We start from the raw sequence: 20,843 nt of genomic DNA on the forward strand, positions 1-20,843 counted from the left end.
GGGTTGGGGTAAAGAATGAGGGCCTAAATTATATTTTTGCACCTGGGACCACCACCCACAAGTTCTGCCACTGGCTGAAGTAATGTCAGTTTCAGAGTTATAACAGTTTTATCCAAGGGTGTAACTGCCATAGGTGCAAGGGTGCAGTTGCTATGGGGCCCAGAGCTGAAGGGGGCCCATATTTGCTATGTAAGTAATATGTTTTACATACATTTATCACCATCAGTTGCTAAATAGGGGGCCCTTATAAACGTTTGCTATGAGGCCTACGAATATCTAGGTATGCCTCTGGTTTTAGCCATTTTCAGGGAATGACTAATGAGTTAACTTACAGCTGTAGCAATTTACTACTTACTTTTGTACCATTACTGAAGAGTCACTGGCCTTAAATCTTATAAAAATGGGGCCATTCCAAAACATTTTTCTTGATGTTATCTCTTAAATTGATCATATTTCCAAGGTTTAAGGTTCATATTCAGCTAATTGCTGCACCGGAATTATACCATTGGCAGGAATTACCCCAAACCTGTAAAGCTTGCATAAAAAAGCCAAGATAAATGGTAAAAAATGACCAGCACCAGGGAGGGTGGGTGCGGGCTCCAGGCGGGGGGGCACATTCGTATGGCTCACTCACGTGCTCCCTGGTATGAATGACTGGGACCACACTTGGCAGCTGAGTTGATTTCTTCCTGCTCTCCTCAGACGGAAGCTTTCCTGCTGCTGCTGCATCAGTTTTAGCATGGCCAAATAGTAAAACTGTAGCAGGGCATGCTGGGATGTGTAGTTTAACAACAGCTGGAGTTTCAAGGCTAGCCATCACTGCCCTAAAGTGATGCTAAAACTGATAACATATATATGGATAAATTCAGGCCAGTGGAGGGCGGTACTGGAAAGCTCCCATCTGAGGAGAGCAGGAAGAAATCAACTCAGCTGCCAAGTGTGGTACCAGTCATTCATACCAGGGAGCAGGTGAGAGAGCCATACAAATGCCCCCCCCCCCCCCCCCCTCCCCCTGCCTGGAGCCTGCACCCACCCTCCCTGGTGCTGGTAAGCAGTAATATGCGGCAGGCGCCCGCTGCCACCCGCCCCCTGCTGGTCAGCCGCAAAGGCAAACTGCGGGTACCTGACCCACCCACTCCTGGAGCACGGTAATCCACCGGTGGTGAGGAGCAGAACTGGCACCCTGGAAGAGATAGAGGAGACGCAACCCCGGGGAGAGAGTGCACCACTTATAAGTGGAGGCACACACACATTTTTCAAATGCCTGCTCTCCCTCCTCTCCCCTTTCCATCTCCTCCGCCCAAGCCTCCTTCTTCTCCCCCCTCCTCTCCCCATTCCTCACCCCTTCCCTTCACTGCTCTCCCTCTTCTTTGCTCCCCCTCCTCCTCCTCCATTCCTCCTTAACCTCTCCCCCCTCCAATCCTCCTTCTACTCTACCCCTCCTCCTTCTCTTCCCCTCTCCATATTCTCCCCCTCCGCTCCCCTCCTACTTCTCCTCTCCCCTGCTCCCACTTTCCTTCACTTCTGCTCCCCCTCCCTTCCTCCTCTACTCCCCTCCCTCTCTCCCTCCTTTCCCTCTATTTCTCTTCCCCTCTTTCTCTTCCCCCTGCTATCTTTCACCTATCTCTCTCCTCCCCACTCGTCCCCCCTGGGGGGGAGTAGGGAATACCATTTGCCTAGGGTGCTGAGGAACCTAGCACCAGCCCTGGGTAAATTTACTAAAGTTTCCAAAAATTTTAAGTGATTTTTTCCATAGCAACCAATTTCATTCTATCATTTCTCTATTGCAGTGTTTTTCAACCAGTGTGCCGTGGCACACTAGTGTGCCTTGAGCTGTTCTGAAGTGTGCCCCCAGATCTAGAGATGCCCAAACCCATTTACAGCCACCACCAGTTCAAATGTTATTTACTGGTCTATTCTTTTCATGTAAAGGGCCAATGTATTTTATTTTTGCTACCTGTGGGGATCATTGTGATTGTTTTTAATGTGGGGGCCAATAGGTTTTTTTTTTTTCCTGTGGTGGCCAATGTGTTTTGCCCTGTGGGGATATTAGGGTGTGCCTTGGCAATTTTAAAGTCCTATTTAATGTGCCACAAGGTAAAAAGGTTGAAAATCACTGCTCTATTGCATTCTAAAAATAATAGGTACAATCTGATTGGTTGCTATGGGCAATATGACCTATTTTAGTTTTTAGAAGCTTTAGTATATTTTCCCCTGTATAGCATGATAAAAAAGAAGAGAAATTAAATGGCAGTTAGTAGTATAATAAATGGCACATTATAAAGTGTTAATAAAACTTTTGGCTAAGACATTATTTTGTGTGTTAATTTACAAACATGAAGTACAGTCTTTGTATCGCTTGCTCTGACTTACTACCTTCTCCCCAGAACAACTTACTGATGTGTAAAAGTCATTTGTGTTTAACTTCTTGTCAATTGTGTCAATACTAGCACTACAGTCACATGTCATCCTTTAAATAACCAACGTAGGAGTATGTCAGAGTACAGTGTAATTTCCCCATGCACCTAGATTATTTCTTGTGCATGGTAACAATGTACAGTCACATATCCAAAGAGGATTCATCAGTAATCCCTCCATTGCTAGAAAGTCATAAAAATAATTACAAATATCAGAGGATGATTGCTTCTAGAACAAGGCAGGCAGAGCTTCTACCAGGGCCAGATGAGGGGGAAGGGGGGGGGGGGCCTCAGGGGGTCGGTCGTACCTTCACTTTATAACATGTCCTTACATTTGAACTTGCCTCCTAGTTTATTTAGACTAATCAGTGACATAGGGCCTTATTCTAGTTCACTCTTTCTGACAAAATCCTTCTTAAGGTGCCCACACACGTTCCAATGCGGCGGGTCCGTTTTATACTTTGAGATGCGTGCTCCCGCACCATCTCATCGTACAGTACAGTACAAAAAGTATGTGCTGCACATACTTTTTGTACATGCTTTTCATCGCATTGCATGCACAACGCATGCACAAGGCATGCGATGTGATGCGATGCGTGCTATTTAAGTACAAAACGGATTCGATAAACGGACCGTGTGTGGGCACCTATAGATGGACAAAACCATGTGATGTGCACTGCAGGTGGGGCAGATGTTACTTGTGCAGAGAAAGTTAGATTTGGGTGGGGTTTTACTTCAAAGTGAGATCTATATTGCAGTGCAAAAATAAAGCAGCCAGTATTTTCCCTGCACAGAAACAAAATAACTCACCCAAATCTAATTCTCTCTGCACATTTTACATCTGCCCCCCTGCAGTGCGCATGGTTTTGTCCATCTAAGAAGGATTTTGTCAGAAAGAGTGAACTAGAATAAGGCCCATTATATATATGTATGATCTACATGCAAGGCTTTGCTGCTAATATTGCCACTGGCTTTTATCTACTATTTTAGTGACTCTATGGACTTTAAGGGGGGTATTCAATGCTGGGTCATGGTTCTCGGTCTGCTCAACCGAGAATTTTCAGGCGGGATTCAATGCCCCGCTGCCATGGCAGGAGAAGGGGGGTGGCCACAAGCTGTGGCCGGGAATCCGCAGCCGGTAGCTCGTCAATTCCCGGCCGTTCGCAAAACGAGCCCAACTGCTTGTGAAGTCGTGCTCTTTCAATGCTGAGATCCCCTGTTCAATGCTGTCGGGGAGGACAGCATTGAATAGGGCCCACTAAGTTTATTCTGCCTTTACTGTGTTTTGACAGTGTAATATTCTCCCATGCAGTTTGTGGCCAGTAATAACTAGTGGGACAGAGGACCCCCCTGTCTAAAGTGATCCGGGACCCCTGAAGGCTTAAACCGGCCCTGACTTCTATGCATACAGATGGAGCGGGATTCATCTGTCCGGGGGATGGCGATGGCGACGCCAGCTGCCATCCCCTGCACCATCTGTATGCCGGAAGGGGACGCCCCTTCCGATGGTGCTGCCCTCTGTCGCCCGGTGCCCACACCGGGCGACCGCACCCCCCGCAGTGTCCTCGGGTCCCCCCCAGCCCCCTCGAGCGGGAGGTGGACAGTATTGCGTCCGCCTCGCCGCCGCCCGGATACTGAGACGCGCGTGCGTGGGGGACGCACGCGTGTCTCAGTCAGATGGAGCGCCGTGTTGCTGGCGATTCGCCAGCAACACTGAGACCGGCTCCATCTGTATGTGTGTACAGAGGCCTATATTTGTATCATGCACAAGTTATCCCACCTTTTCTCATTGCTTCAGCTGACATAAAATTTGTTCTCTCCCGAACAACACAAACACATCTGTAGAACACAGCACAGTCCATAACAAATGTGATCACTTAGGCAGGGCAGAAATAAGGGTCGCAAGAACCAAGGACTGAAAATGATCAAGGGCCCATTGTGAGCGATGTGGCCAATGCCATTTGGAATTGTACTCTCTTACACTAAAGGTGCCCTTATATTGGTGCAATTTGGCCTGTTTTCATCCAATTCCGATGCATAGCCTCTGTATATACAGTAAGATGAAAACTGTCCAAATTGGATCCGAGCCTGAAATCCTACGCGGAGCACATAGGATAGCGCCGGAATCCCTTGAACTCCCCCGGCAGCTGCTTCGGAGTCCTTTTACATGCGATTAATCGTACGCGATTTATCACATGTATAAAACGGCACATGAACTCCAGGGGAGTTGTCGGGGGAGTTCAAGAGAAATCAGGTCTGACTTGTGCTTTAGACTAGTGTATGGGCACCTTAAGAGCCCTAATGTCTCCATAAATATGTAAAAGTAGTTATTTAGGAAAATAGAAATACAAATTAAATAAGTATGATTTACATCTAACCATGTAGCAAGCTGGGAGAGCCCCATTGGTAATCTGGCCCTAATTGAAGAAACCACAGGAACACCTTGATGAATCAGGTGATGATGAGTTCGCACAAGGGCTCAATTCAATAAGCTGCATTAAGTTAACGGGACTGAAAAAGGATGGTAGCCTTGGGCTTTATCGATTGAGGCTATTCCAGCTGATTTTTCACCCAAACAGGCATTTACACATACAGTATTAACAAAATCCATGTAAAGTTCACGGATTTGTGCGTTAACAGGGTTACGGCACCAGTTAACCCCTTAGTTATCAGGATTTCTATTGGTTCTGTTCAGACCTGTAAAAAAAAATTCTGAAAAGTGCTGCCCACGCCCACTTTAAGCCTAATTAATTAACCCTGGCGGATCAATTAGCCGCAGTAAATTGCCACGGATAACTGAATTACCCCCAAGAGTGGCTGGCAGATGTAGCACAGTTAGTGATAAAACGTTTAAATACTATCATCAATACTTGTTTAAATTGTAGGGGTACAGTCCACATTTTATTGGCAGGTTGAACCAGGAGTCCATGATGCGATAAAACACCTAGGCAATAGGGCAACAGATGAATTCCAAGTTCTGAAGGTCAAACAATTGAAATACAGAAATGGTTTGTCAGCAGATATTACCTAAGACACCCTGCGGTGTCTGATGCAGAGTACAGAAGCTCCACTTGCACCCTAAATTATGTATGGGTGAAAACCGGACAGGAAAATACCCCCGGAATGCCGGACAGGACATCAAACTCTGCATTATGGTGCTTTTAGTGCCCGTTCCGGGGTCTGTCTTATCTGGGGGATGCCTGTGATTGCTTTCACCAGGGACATGGAGAAGGGGAGATTACAGCCTCCGTGTGGCCAGGACCGTTCCGGTTTTTCCTACATACCCGGACCATACAGGGAGGCTTTACCCTCTCCCTCCTCCTCTCCCTGGTGACAGCTGTCACAGGCAGCCCCCCCCGGACAGGACATCCCCCGGACCGGACACTACAAGCTCCAGAATGCAAAGTTTGATGTCCGTTCCAGCATTCCGGGTCCGGTTTTTACCCATGCCGCCCTAAATTGTAGACAAGATACGCACCATTCAGCAACTGTAACATACCATAACACCCAGCGATCATCACATACATGTCTAACTTGTGCCCAAATACATTTACTATTAGGCATCAGTAAAACTGAAAAAGACCTCTCTAGCACAGCAAAAACATCTCCCTCCCTTGAGTAAAAGTGTTACGTAGACACGCATACACAAGCATTACCTATGCCCCAGCCATGAATAAAATGCTAACAGGGCATTAGTAAAAAGCCAGCCAAAAGTGGTTTGCTAGTATCATCTGCTATTTGCACCTGCCAGTGACATGGATTTCTCACATGCATATAAAATACCCATGTGCATCTGAGGGCAATAACACAAACAGTCCCTCACTGTACAGAGCTTATTTCAGGCACAGACTCCAGTAACACGGCCAAGCTTATCTGAACGTACGGTGCGCATACAGTAGTACTCACTTCGCATCAACCAACGTGTTTGTTTATTGTCGTATATACAGTAAGTTATATAAAACCATTCCACTCGGAATAAGAAGAATCAGCGCTCACTGTTAGCAGTATGAAATAAACATGAATTTATTCAAGAATTGTTCAAGATATCATAATACACCCAAAGTTTTCATTTCAGTCACATACAGTGATTTGTACAGAGCTTTATTTCTGATGGTATGTAGTATACAGTACTGGCACCTTTTTTGGAACTATTTATAAATCTTGTATCAGCAACAGATATATTTTTTTTAAAGAAAAGGCTCTGCATTACACATGGATAAATTGTGGGAGGCGTGTCAACGTCCTCTCCAAAATAATCACTGAAAAATCATGCTGCATTCCCCATGTGTTCTCCCCTCTGCACATGCTATACTGCCCCAGTCTGCCCTGCTGAGCCTAAGGGGCACCACACGCAGGGGTACGTAAATGTATGAAGCTTGGAGAAATGGTATCTATCCCCAAAGAGAACGTTATGTGCAAGGTGAAAATGCACCAGCCAATCAGCTTAAATATGTAAATTGGCCGTTAGGAGCTGATTGGCTGGCACATTATCACCTTGCACATAACATTCTTTATGGGATAGATAACACTTCTCCAAGCTAAGTTCATACATTTACCCCACAGGTACATAGACAGCACTCACCACACTACCCGTTACTGCCAGACACTTACCATTGCAGTTCCCCCCAAGGTCAGGACTCCCAGGTGAGGAAACTATGTGGGGGCAAAAAGGAATGGAGAGAAGACTGGGTGTAAACCCAAGGAAGTAGCACTGCAAAAGGGAAAATTTTTCCTCTCAATAGTTGACCTTGAACCCGACTGCCCTAATCCCCCCATCATCTTGGTGTCCCAGGAGATCGCTCAATAGATAGATAAATAGATACTAGATAGATAGACAGACAGACAGACGGAGATATAGATAGATAGATAGATAGATTTTAAGAGAGGAGGCCCATGTGCAGCCTCCTCTGTCCGGGTGTCGGATGACTGCCTGACAGTCGGGATTCCGATGGTCAGTACTCTGACATCAGAATCCCGACTGTTTAAATGCCCAACAGTCGGGATCCCAACTGAAAGGGGCTATTCTCCCTTGTAGGGGTCCACAACCCCCATAGAGGGAGAACAGAACCTGAGCCCGCAGTGTGGCGAGTGCAGCGAGCCTGCAAAGGGCTTCTTTGCACTCACCCCCCTGTCGGAGCACCGGCAATCGAGATTCAGATGATGGGATACTGACCTTCGGTATCCCGATTGTCAAACTGCCATACCACACCCCTCTGTCCAGGGCCCCTCCTCTTTGCACTAGAAGGCTCAGATCTCCCAAAAAAATGGCGATTTCTGAAGTTCTGCTGCCATTGTCGCGGGACTCCGAAGGGGTAAGTGTTAAAAATATTAGTGCAGCATATGCACTGCACACATTGCACCAATTATAAATATACCGATAGATAGACAGATAGAGATAGATAGATAGATAGATAGATATAGATAGATACTGTTATGCTAGCTTAATCTGTAGCTTTAAGACAGCAACTGTTTCCTGATGAGTTAAATTGCTTTTGGCCAGCAATATGGCTTTCCTTCTGCACTATAAACAATTCACCCCACAGAAAGAAGAGAATTTCAGGTATAAGAAAGACCAGAGCCCCCGCTCCCTGCTCTCCCCTGTGGGGTTGGTGATAATGCCTCTGAAAGGTATCTATTGTATCAGTGTTTATGGACAAAACAGAATGCATGAACCTGAACTCAGTGCTGAGGAAAGATTAGCTGTTCCCTTTATATATTTTCTTTTCTCTTTCCCCCGGATCTATTATATTCTATCCTCCCTCTAAGGCAGAGAGTGAGCCTGAAATGTCAGCAGAGATGGGGAGAGACAGTAGGGTAGCGGGTGCCAGAGGGAGAGAAGAGGACAGGAGGGAGAGGATGACAGAAGTCGGATAGGAGGAGGAGAGGAGAACAGTAACTACTGAAAGAGGTGGAGAAAAGACGTAAGATTACAGGTGGAATTCAGGAAAAAGCAAAGAAAATCAATCTATATTCTCACATTATATGGTGGGCTTAGATAACTGTTGTGTGCGTAGTAAAACAATGATTCTAATGTTAATATTATCATATATATCTAATGATAATATAATCATATTTTGCTGCTCTTCCAACTCCAAAGCTGTTCTGATAGAACTATGCTTATACAGATGGAGTCACGCTTGTTCAACCCGCGGTAAAGGTATGGCGCACCATTCGTCGAGACGGGGACGCGCATTTGTCTCACATGCATGGGGACGCCAAGAGCGGTATGGATAAAGGTGGCTCCAACTGTATCTCATGCAAGAGATTTGCCTCCTTGGACCATTCCCAGCATCAGAGAAATTACATTTACTTTAAGCTCTGTTCATTATTAGGATCATGGCAAAACTGCCAGTGCTAAATGTTTATGAAAACAAAGATAGACACATTAACGACCATAACCTTGAAGAGTTGTCCCTATAATCTAATATAATAAAATGGCTAACGCTGCTTCTCACCTCTATGGGGGGAGTTCAAGTGTTTTGCGCAGCGGCAGCCAATAACTGGCACCCAATGGAGCAATTAAAGTGTTGTTGTGCGCTCAGCCACCTGTGCTGACATTACTATTATGATGTTCTGGCAGAGATTTTGGTAGAGTTTCCACATTTTATTTAACGTGGCAATCATTTACACAGCAATACAAGGTTGATTTTGCTGTGTAAATGATTGCCGCTTTAATAAAATAGGAAAAGTCTCCAAAATCTCTCACTATCGAATTTTCACACCCTATTACATTTAACTCCTGGTCTACATGTTTGTACACAAATATATCCATTGAAGCAGCTTTTGGATGTTTTAAAAACACTAACATCCCATACACACTGGACGAGAAATTAAAATATATATCACTCAGAAGTGTTTACACTCAATGGGCCAGATGCACTAAGTTTCAAAAGTGATAAAATGGAGAGTGATAAAAAGACAGCCAATCAGCTCCTGCCTGCCATGTCACAGACTGTGTTCGAAAAATGTCAAACAGGAGCTGATTGGTTGGTTGTTTATCACTCCTCCATTTTATCACTTTTGAAGCATAGTGCATCTGGCTCAATATCCCTCAAGGCCCCCCTGTCTGCTGAAAGTACAGGTCAGCTTTGTACATGTAGCCAATGACCCACACATACAGTGGATCCCAGTGAGGTCACTAAACGATACTGTTTACTGATATCATTTAGTGCTTTCACTCAGTGTTCTTTATTTACTGAGACAGAGTTATATTGACGATGGGATATTGCCCAAAGCAACCAATCAGAATCTACTTCTTATTCAATGGCTATGATAATGTCCTCTCCTCATAAAATGTCCACGGTTGTGTTATCTTCAAGCTTATGGATTGAGTTCACTCCATACAGTCATAGAGTGACATGTTTAACTAGTAAGCCCACTGAAAGCTAATGCTTCGAAAGCTAGTCTGCTACCTTGTACTTACATGCACACTTACTTCTGTGTTTGTGCATGTGTGAGAGAGAGAGATGTAATTTCTCTCACTGCCAACAGACGGCAGTGTTTCCTAGATACACGGACAGATATATATTTAGGGGCCGACTCAGGGGCCTGAGCACCCATGGAAAATGTTAAAAACCCACGGGCCACGGTCAGAGCTCACCCACCGCTCATTGGCAACCTGTGCCGCTGTGTCTGAAAACTCCCCTTCCAACAATCCCTTCCAGGTCCCACAGTGTATTAGCACGGAGTTTCACCTACCAGCAGGTTTCAGTGAGATCTCACAGGAATCTTGAGATCTCCCATGCACAGCCCGGAGCCCAACAGTACTGCTGGGCAGTGAGCGGCGGGGTCCTTGTAGCAGACGGGAAGTCAGTGGCGGGGTCCCTGCGGTGGATGGGAACTAGTAGTGGTATTACCAATACTGCTACTAGTTCCCATCCACCGCAGGGACCCCGCCGCTGACTGCACATCCACTGCAGGGACCCCGCCGCTCACTGCCCATACGCTGCAGGGACCCTGCTACGTCCACAGCACTGCACAGATCCTGCTGCGTCTCTGCCCGGATCACTGCCTGCCTCCGTCCTGGACTTGGGGGGGGGGGGTCCTGGACTGTGGCTCATTGCAGGGCCACACCCCTTCCCTAAAGGACATTCCCCATTGAGCACCTACGAAGAATATAAATTGGCGCTGCTGTATATGTATATATACATACATATATATATATATATGTATATATATATATATATATATATATATATATATATATATATATATATATATAGATAATTAATTAAACCTTTTTTTGGAAGACCTAAAAATGATATCTGCAATCAGTGCACTACAGTAAAATGGGTATATCTGAATTAGCAAATAATGATTACAAAAGTCAAATATTATAAGAATCCAAAACAGTAAGAGCATGTCCAAACAACAGAGTGAAAAAGGAGAACACTATTCATACACTATATTGCATGTGGTTGCTTAAGACATATGAATTCACCCTATTAACACATCTCTGGCTTTCATCCAGCCTTGCCCACTCTCCCCTTGTTTAGGACTAGAAAATCAATACTTTCTACTGAGTTCTTTGCTGCCCCTGTTCCAATAAAGCTGTCAGGTTCTAGAGGGAAATCTGCTGATGATAAATTCTAGGCACTGGTAAGAACAATGCACTGTTATGTTTTTTTAACTCAAAAGCCTGAACTTCAAAACTATACAGCTTTATTATTTCAGCAATGTCAATTAAAATGGTAGGCTGCTTTTGTTTGTGTCCAAGCTTTGTATTTGTCAGTAATATACTGTATCTATTTAATTGGATGACCACACTGCCATTTGTTGATCAGTCTAACAAGTGTATACAGCATACATCGGTATGTTGCTGTTTGTTTATACTGTTGGGGAGGCAGCACAATATATTTAAGTGTTGTAGACCTTTGTGATGATTTGCAATGTGCTGTTGCCCTTTTTGTAATTAAAGGGTAAAAATCTGCATTCAGGAAATATTTGCCCTGTACATTTTACTGAAAATGGTTTCCATGGAAACTGTAACTAGCAGAAGTCCATTTTTGTGGTGCGGTGAGTCACCGTCGGCTGCCTCCCTGCATCGCCCATCCAGTTTTCACCAGAGAGTTGCAAAAAGGAACCAGATCCATTTCACCCTGCTCTGAGATCAAAAAAGTCCATCAGATCTCTGACCAGTCATTGTTTAAACAAAGATCCTTAGAATTACATCAATACACATAGGATCTTCTAAAGATCTAGTTTGTCCTTCATTACACATGGAGCAAGCCTGGGGCAGGGTCCAGAGGGAGAATTCCAAATATAATACTGTAGTAGAACGGACATCAGTCCATACATTTAATTGGTGTCATTCATTGGGCGGCAGCAGGTTAGCTATTTGTAAAGAAGCATGCATGCTAAAAATGGAAGCCCAACAGAGGCTCGTAGTTCCAGATTTCATTAGATATTAAACACTGTACATACAGTACATATAAAATAGTAGTCAATTTAAAAAAAAGACTGAATTTTCTTTTCATTTTAAGAATGAAATATTATTTCCTGAGATTATGTTGGCTATTGAAAAATAGCAGCAGCAACTGTACCACCGCTGGCCATTATAAATAGGATTCCCACATTAGGAAGCATCAAAATGGCAGGGAATGGGTTGGAACTGAGTTCCACCACCTGCAATGGTGAGATGGAACTAGTTCAACCTCAACCTTGGTCCTGCACAGTAATTCTAACAGAAAAGCATCATAGTTTGCAGGGGGGGGGGGGGGGGGTTTGTAAAAACCCTACCACTGCTTCTGCCTAATGGGGGTAAGGGAGGTGGGGGATTAAGTGACAGAGGGAATTTAGTTCCACCACCTCTCCAGGAGGAGCCCTGGAAACTTCCAGAGTTTGGTCAATCTGACCATTGGAGGACAGTTTTTACAATTGAAAACACATCATACTGTACATTACAAGGTGCAGGGGTTACAAATGATACAGAGCATACATGTCTACCCTGGCTGTGAAGCTCCCGAAGAATGTATTCCCTTCCCAGTCTCCCGCTTGTCCCTGCCCTCAACCCCCCACTCACACACACATACACACATTCCCCCCAAATCCCTCTCCTTTGCCAGTCCCAAAAATTAGAAAGAAGCTGCAGGCCGGTATGATACAAAGCGCAAAGATGATGTTGTTCTATTAATACCAGCCCAGGCCTAAACCTACCTATGGGAAATGGCAGCACCTATGGTTTGCTATGTTGGCTGGCAAAGCACTGCTTTATCCTTGGTTCATCTAGCAAAATGAGTATAGTATATTAAAACTGTGTAATTATGCTGATAGTGTGATGTGTGGTATACTGTAGTACAAGGCCCTTTTCCTTTCTTGTGCAATCTTATAAAGTGTTTACACTGTAGCATTTCTCACTAGTTAGCAGGCAGCTGGTTACAATATATGTACAGTATGGTAGTAAATAAGCAGCATTTCCACTAAATGCACTGTGTGTTAGGATGTTTTGCAGTATAGATGGATATCCTATCATCCCTGAAGCTGCTTTGGCCGATAAAAACTGGCATCTATTGCGATTAATGGTCATTATCGCTGTATCCAATTAGCTGATATTTTTAATGGCTGAAAACGGATCTGAGATTGGGCAAAAACTCATGGGATAAGTACCCGATCGTATCTGTTATCGGGGGCCCAGTGACAGCTTATTGAGGATGAACAGCGGTTATATGGAGGAAAGGGGCCTGTAGGATAGCCTATTAAGTATGCTAATGATAAATGGTCATGCTAATAGGATATCCCCCTTAGTATGCTAATGATAAATGGTCATGATAATAGGATATCCCCCTTAGTATGCTAATGATAAATGGTCATGGTAATAGAATTTCCCCCTTAGTATGTTAATGATAAATGGTCATACTAATAGGATATTCCCCTTAGTATGTTAATGTTAATTGGTCATGGTAATAGGATATCCCCTTAGTATGGTAATGATAAATGGTCATGCTAATAGGATATCGCCCTTAGTATGTTAATGATAAATGGTCATGGTAATAGGATATCCCCCTTAGTATGTTAATGATACATGGTCATGCTTTGTTGTCTGAGAGATTCATAAACAGCAAAAGTTCCCAAAATGTTACAGGGATTATGCAGAGTATAATACACGTTGTTTAGAAATGCGTGGAACCACCCTGCTGTCCTCATTATCATAGCTGTCATCATTGTCATCAGAGTTCACAAGCACAACACTGAGATCCATTCTACAACATTTCCGGCAATACTTCCCTTTGTGCGAATCACCTGATAACACCCAACTTGTGTACGGCTTGCAGATGCTCAGCTCTGCAGCATGCGCAGTGTCACAACAACATGTAATGTACAGTATATCGGCAAATCTCACTGGCATTCACTCTTCATCAGCCCCATAAGATGCAAATCAGAGGCAGAACAACCTCCCTTATTTGAAGAGAAATCAATATACATTATCTGCAATATCAAAATTGTAAATACAATCTAAAACAGGAAAGAAAACAAACCCCCCAAAATGTAACCCATTGAACCACACTGAGACTATACACATGTTACATAACATTGCCAAATAAGATCCTGGCAAACATGTAGTTAACAATCATCAGTGATGGCTTACAATGTTTACTGCCTACCCCTATTAGCAGTTTAGGAAACCTGCACCTTACAATGAAGTTGGTATACATGTGTATTCTTGATTATTTGCATAGCCTTGCAGGAAAATAAAAGATGAAGAGAGATAAATGTCAACGTCTGCGTCTGGGGTAGATGGAGTAAATAGAGAGTCAATGCCTGAGCAGGAGGTAGAAACGCACAAGCCTTTGATGACACCCTTTTGATCATAGAAATCAGAGGAAAAGCGAAGCACCCTTTTGAATCCAGGAGAACAAAGGTCTTTTTATTAAAGCAAAATTCTCATTGTTTTCATGAAACTAACATTCTAGCTGCACTAGATATGCCCAATGTTCCTTTTGTGAAATCACATGTGATGTCATCACATCACACTGATGTCATCAGTCCAAAAGAGATGTATTAGCAGTGGTTATTATTATCTTGTTTGTTTCCGATTTCAAGAACATGTATCCAAATGACATAATGGCCAACAAATAAAAATCATACAACAATTTCTTATGGCTCTTAAAATTCAGTTTATTGTTTCTTTGCCAAACATTCATTTAAATGTAATATGAAGCAAGAAGCCAGAGGCTTAGGACTTTTTGCAAGAATGCCTGTATTTTTAAAGGGGCATTCATTTTCAAGGCAAAACCAAACTAGTTTTGCCTTGCAATTAAATAATTGGCTCTTTAAATACATGGCCATACTTGCACAATAGTCCTGCGCCTCTGACATCTTGTAGCCTATTACATGCTCAATGTTTCGGTCTTTAATGCATTTACATGCATGTTGCAAGAGATCTGAACTGCAGGAAGCTAATGATGTCTCCGAGCTATTTTTGAAATCATGACTGCATGTATGCTTGTAAATGTCAAAAACCACTTTAGATTTCGGAGACAGAACTACACTGTTTGTTACAGTGGGTGCTGTGGATTAATGAAATAATTATATTACTCTTGCAACAAATACAGTATAGATCTGTCTGTGTATTTTTTATACTGTATGTGTCTTTGGCAGATAATGTATGTACCTCATTAATGTTACTAAAACGTACTATATATTATTTTTGAAACATATTACACAATGTATTGGAATTGTTCATTAAAAAAAACACACACACACACAAACACTAGCAAATTCAGTGGCGTAACTACTGTAAGGCAGCCCCAGCAGCCGCTTGGGGGAGCAAGCAGCAGCAGGGTCTGTGTGGGCGCCGGCACCCGCTCGACTCACTGACATGCTGCTGCCTGCCACTGCCCACTGACTGAGCACTGGAGGCGAGTCAGCCGCAGCGCGGGTGGGGCCATGGCAGAGATGACAAATTCCCCACTGATTCAATTGACTGTACACAGAGCCGGCTATTGGCTACTGTGTGCAGGATGGGCGTGCTGGGTGTATGCTGGTCTCTCTTCTGCTTCAGCTTCTCCATTATGCATGTGACGTCATCACATCACATGCTGGGGAAACATGCTAGAGAGGAGCCTGGAGGGGGGGGGCACCAGAAACTTTTTGGCAGGGGGGGAGCAAAATTTATAGTTACCACTGAGCAAATTGCTAAATTCATCAGCTCGGTAGGGCACACTGATGGTAGGAGGACGGATCCTTCACCGAGTATCCTCCCCTACACTGCACAGAGGGCAAGATATACAGTGCTAAACCTTGAAAAAGTGATACAATGGAGAGTGATAAACCATCCACCTTTCAGCTCCCAACTTCCATTTTTCAAACAGCCTGTAGCATTACAGTTAGGAGATGATTGGCTGATGGTTTATGGCTCTCCATTTAATCGCTTTTCAAACTTAGTTCATTTGGCACAGAGTGAGAAACACATGAATTGTAGAGTTCAGATGTCACTGCAGGCCTGCTTGTGATTGGCAGATCAACATCCAATTAAACAATAAGCTAAAAAATTTCAAAGAATATCACAAGAATATATAAAGAGCGCAATTGTGACACTGGAATTACTGGTAAAAAATATGTTTTTTATTTTTTGTTAATATAATATCTTGATCTTTATAATTAGCACACACCTAATCAATAGGCAGACAAGCTAGTATGCCATCTTAAAACACTTGTTATACATTATACATATAATAATAGCAAGAAAAATATATATAAATAAAATACAGTTTAAATGAAGGACATGGACATCCAATAAATTGTTAGGCTGGCCAGCCTAACAATTTATTGGATGTCCATGTCCTTCATTTAAACTGTATTTTATTTATATATATTTTTCTTGCTATTATTATATGTATAATGTATTACATGTGTTTTAAGATGGCATACTAGCTTGTCTGCCTATTGATTAGGTGTGTGCTAATTATAAAGATCAAGATATTATATTAACAAAAAATAAAAAACATATTTTTTACCAGTAATTCCAGTGTCACAATTGCGCTCTTTATATATTCTTATGATATTCTTTGAAATTTTTTACCTACTTTTGGGGATTTGCAGATACTCCCCAGTTAAGAGCTGCAAGTGTAACACTTTATAATTATTTAAGGAAATTGTATTGGTTAATGTGCGCCTGATTTTGAGTCTCTGTTCCATCCCGCACAGTGTCAGGGGTGGATGTGTGTCTAAAGATATCACACATCATCATTCTGTGGCGCTCTGTGTGGAGGAAGCAGAGGACGCAATTTTGTAAACAATAAGCTAGACTGCATTTGAAACGCACATCTTCATTCGTTAATTCAGCAATTTCTATCTCCAGTCTTAAATGTACTTTTGACACTTGAACAGCTATTATCAAATACCTGTAAATGGGTTATTTTGCAGCCCAGCTGTTTGGGATCCAATGAGACAAAGTAACATTGGGCCTTATTCTAGTTCACTCTTAGAGGCAAATTCCTTCTTAGCTGGACAAAACCATGTGCACTGCAGGTGGGGCAGATGTAACATGTGCAGAGAGATAGTTAGATTTGAGTGGGGTTTTTCTTCAAAGTGAGATCTATATTGCAGTGTAAAAATAAAGCAGTCAGTATTTTCCCAGAAACAAAATAACTCACCCAAATCTAATTCTATCTGCACCTGTTACATCTGTCCCCCTGCAGTGCACATGGTTTTGTCCAGCTAAGAAGGAATTTGCCTCTAATACCCCTTTTCCATCTGAAACCCGTGTTAAACACGGGTTTTTGAACACGGATCATACCCGTGTAAGACACGGGTAAAAACACTGTTCACACTGCACATAGACTCGTGTTATACCCGTGTCTGGGCCATTTACACTAAACCCGGGTAAACTTTGAAAAATACCAAGAATGCCCAAAAGACATAGCTTTTTTTCCAGTCCAAGCCAGTTTGAAGTCACAAAGGTGACAAAGGGAGGGGTGGTGGTGGGCGGGACTTCTTACAGCATTGCAGCAATGGAGTCTGAGAGAGTACCTGTGTCTATGCTGGACTTGCAGACATTTTGCAGTATTTTGCTGTACTATTCTGCCATGGACAGCTTGATGCAGCTTATAACACTGTGCTGTGATGGCTGCTTGTGCCCAGCGCAGGAGGAGCTGCTGCTGGGAAGCCTCCTCATGGTCAGCAGCTCCCAGCGTGTCTCCAGCAGATGACATCATCTTCTGGTGCCCCTTAAGAACCAATTACCAACCTCAGAGCGTTACCCGGATATAAAACACGGGTAATGTGCGTTTACACTGCGCACAGATCTGTGTCATTGCCGTGTTTTACCCTGGTAGATACCAGGGTAAAATTCCCTGGTCTCTCTACCCGTGTTTTGTGAGAAGGACACGATCACACTGACAAAAAACCCATGTCGGTGCGCGTCCACGAGCAAAAACCTGGGTAGAATTTGCTAGTGGAAAAGGGGTATAAGAGTGAACTATAATAAGGCCCATAGTAACATGTTTTATATAAGGAACCATAATAAAGTGTCTCAAAGCCCATCACCACTCTCCGATGCCTTAGGGGTATACTTCTTCCTTATTGTACAGATTTTTCATAGTAGGAAAGATGCAGAAGGTAGAGTCAGTACCCTACTGTGCATTTTAGAGTTTTCTTTTCAGACATGAATGGACTGCTGTTCTATCAATTCGCAGCAAGTATTTGGACTTTTGAATCTCTTATCCTTTATCTACAGTGTGCTCCCCGGCATTTTAATTGGTCTAGAGCAGATAGATAAAGGTAAATTAATAAATTACATTGGATACTTCTGGTGGCAGCCTGAGATGGGGTCCCCTATGAACAATATAATTAGATGCTGATGGAAATCTCACTGATTTAATCTGGCTATTTAAGAGATTACTTTTCCCTAAATAACCCTTCATCAGTTTTTCTGTGAAACAGTTACTGCCTTTCCTCTGCACCGTTATTCGCTTATTACGGTGAATAGGGCGAGCCCCACCTGAGGAGTCTACTTAAGCCGGTTAGGTGGGCTTCCGCTTCACTAATTTATAATAACCATGTGGTATTTGGATGTCTCACGGATGCATTTGATCTTTTTATTGTAGCCATTACGAACCTAATAATGTGCATATTTTGTTTAGTAAACATAGACAAATAATTAACAATATTCCACAGTAACTTCATACTGTTCCATTAAGGTATATGGCTGATTTCCAAATCCACTTTGCTAAAACAGCAGTGTGACTTCTTCCTTTTATGTTAATAAATGCAAATATTCAGAGCTATAAGTATATTTTTGGAGAATAATTAATTCAAACGATGTAATATTCCCAGTTTCAGCAGAGCAAAGGTTTTGCTGGATGGAACATTTGACCCCTTTTCACTCCCTTGGGAGTCTAATTCCTTCTTAGTGTGTGGCTGCAAACAACTGTCGCAGCTTCTAGACCAGCCAGAAGGTCACATGTTCCAGGTCACCCAGCAGGATCACCAACTGTCACATTTTCCAGAGCACAATGGTGATGCATAGTAAATGCATTTTTACACATAACTCCAAAACAAAGCAACCGTTTACAATGTGAATTCTGCAAACCTACTGAACAAGTAATATGGCAAATGCTCAGACAACGGAATAATAGAAAGTTGTCCTGCTATTATATAGGTATATTTTACTGAACATTTGCAATGAAAGACAAAAAATACATAATACCACATATATTTTGCACTTTAAATAATAATACAGCCCAGAAAACAACATTCCAGCACATTCAATGTAGACGTTTTTCAAGTTACTTAGAGATCCCAAAGGATCCATGATTTAGACAGCAAAAGAGAATTTTATTGATGGCGCTTAGAAGAAAATGCTCAATGTGAACCGTGGAGGTTCATGTGTTTTGCATTCGTGAACATGTCATTTATAATATACACATCATAGTCCAGTCTCCATGCCGCTGAGTTCACACTCTGATCAAGAGTCAGTAAACAACAATTGGTCCTGGGAGCCTGCGTGGTATTTGCCAGTCATAACACAATAGAGGCTGTCAGTTATCACCAAGACAAACAGATGAAACAGATGCAATTAAACAGTTGACTGAATAATAGAAACTAAAATAAATAGCAAAGGCACAGACTACCGGAAGCATGCTGACAATGAAGCAGGATCTATTATCAATGGGAAAAGATTGTTGCTACAAGCGACTGATACAGATACCCCAGGGTTGGCTATAAGGACGATATTGTGTTGCAATTGTTTCCCTTTGTGTAATGTTAAATGCTGCGGAGGCTGCAGGAGCCCCTTGGCTGCAGGGCAGATCACATACTGCAGAGGGAACCATTTAGCACATATCAGAATTAGAATGTAAGCTCTCACGAGCAGGGCCCTCTCTCCTCATGTGCTTTTCTTAGAATATATCTCTACCACCCTGATAATTGCGTCAGTGTCCTGTCCCCTGATGGAACTGTCTTTATTTACCATAACCTTGTCCTAAATTGCATTGTACTGTATCCTTGTTTTTTGCGTATCTATGTATTGTCAGGCGTTGCGTAACCCTTGTGGCACCATATAAATAAACAATATTAATAATAAAATATTATGATGTATGTAATATATGTGCTGGCTAGTTCTCCTGAGGATCAGCATACGGCATGTATATTAGGCAGATGTGTATTGACGCTTTGTATTAGGCACCCTGCAGCACCCAGGACTTCGCATAAGGCATCAAGCTCCTCCTAAACCTAGCCCGAGCCTCCAGCAAAACTGGCCAATGGGAGTCTGGCATGGACTTAGAAGAAGTGTTATACCTTATTCTGGGTCCCAGGTGCCACATGGTGACTGACACATACACAAAGAGCTACCGATCACCAGGGCGGAACCAGCCAGCACATTTACTAAACACATCATCCCTAGCACACGCAGGGGAGGTTTCTGAGTACCTGGAAACTCCCCTGCTGCCGACCTATCGGCAGGATAACGCTGTAGGTGCCTCTTCATATGGCAGCTGGCTAATTCCAGGGCTAAGAAGGGGAGCTGCAACCAGGACCGTCCAGCCAATTAGGCATTATATGCAGCCGCATACAGCGTCAGGCTTCGCTGTCAACCTGGCTCACAGCCTGCCACTGTCCGCTGCCGCTGATCTACCTGCAGCTGCCATCTGCCTGTCACAGTGGGTATAGTATCTGGTCAGCAGTGGAGCTAACATGAGAAGAGAGCTCCTGCAGTCCCCACCCACAGAACACACACGCGCCTCAGTCCACATCTATTATGCCAATTACGCTCCTCCTCATTCTCCTCCAATTTCGCTCTCTATGGTGCCCATGCATTCTAAGGTAACTTTATATAGCACCTCCCTGTTAAAATTAAGCCCTGACAGATTGTAGAGGTGAGGATGTAAGTGGACTTCCTGTTCTGGGATGGAGGTGGGGGGTGGGGGGGGGGTGTGGCTGTGCTGTGCTGAGGAGATCTGTCTGATGGCAGGGAGCTGATGTGCT

At 43.3% G+C, this 20,843-nt stretch overlaps 1 protein-coding gene and 1 long non-coding RNA gene across 7 annotated transcripts in view; one reads left to right on the forward strand and one right to left on the reverse strand.

Annotated features, from left to right (window-relative positions):
• CACNA1I (calcium voltage-gated channel subunit alpha1 I) overlaps positions 1-20,843 on the reverse strand; it is a 694,988-nt gene that overhangs the window by 620,040 nt on the left and 54,105 nt on the right. The window lies entirely within an intron of this gene.
• On the forward strand, positions 123-14,490 carry LOC146026978 (uncharacterized). Of its 2 annotated transcripts, none has more exons than XR_014454605.1 (4): positions 123-189; positions 8,184-8,402; positions 10,888-11,015; positions 14,093-14,490. It is a non-coding gene; the product is annotated as an uncharacterized LOC146026978 (long non-coding RNA). The 2 variants fall into 2 exon arrangements; XR_014454604.1 differs by having other exon boundaries at positions 8,184-8,338.

The sequence above is a fragment of the Crinia signifera genome, chromosome 8 (assembly GCF_055691185.1).
Source record: "Crinia signifera chromosome 8, ASM5569118v1, whole genome shotgun sequence".
In the NCBI taxonomy this organism is placed as follows: domain Eukaryota; kingdom Metazoa; phylum Chordata; class Amphibia; order Anura; family Myobatrachidae; genus Crinia; species Crinia signifera.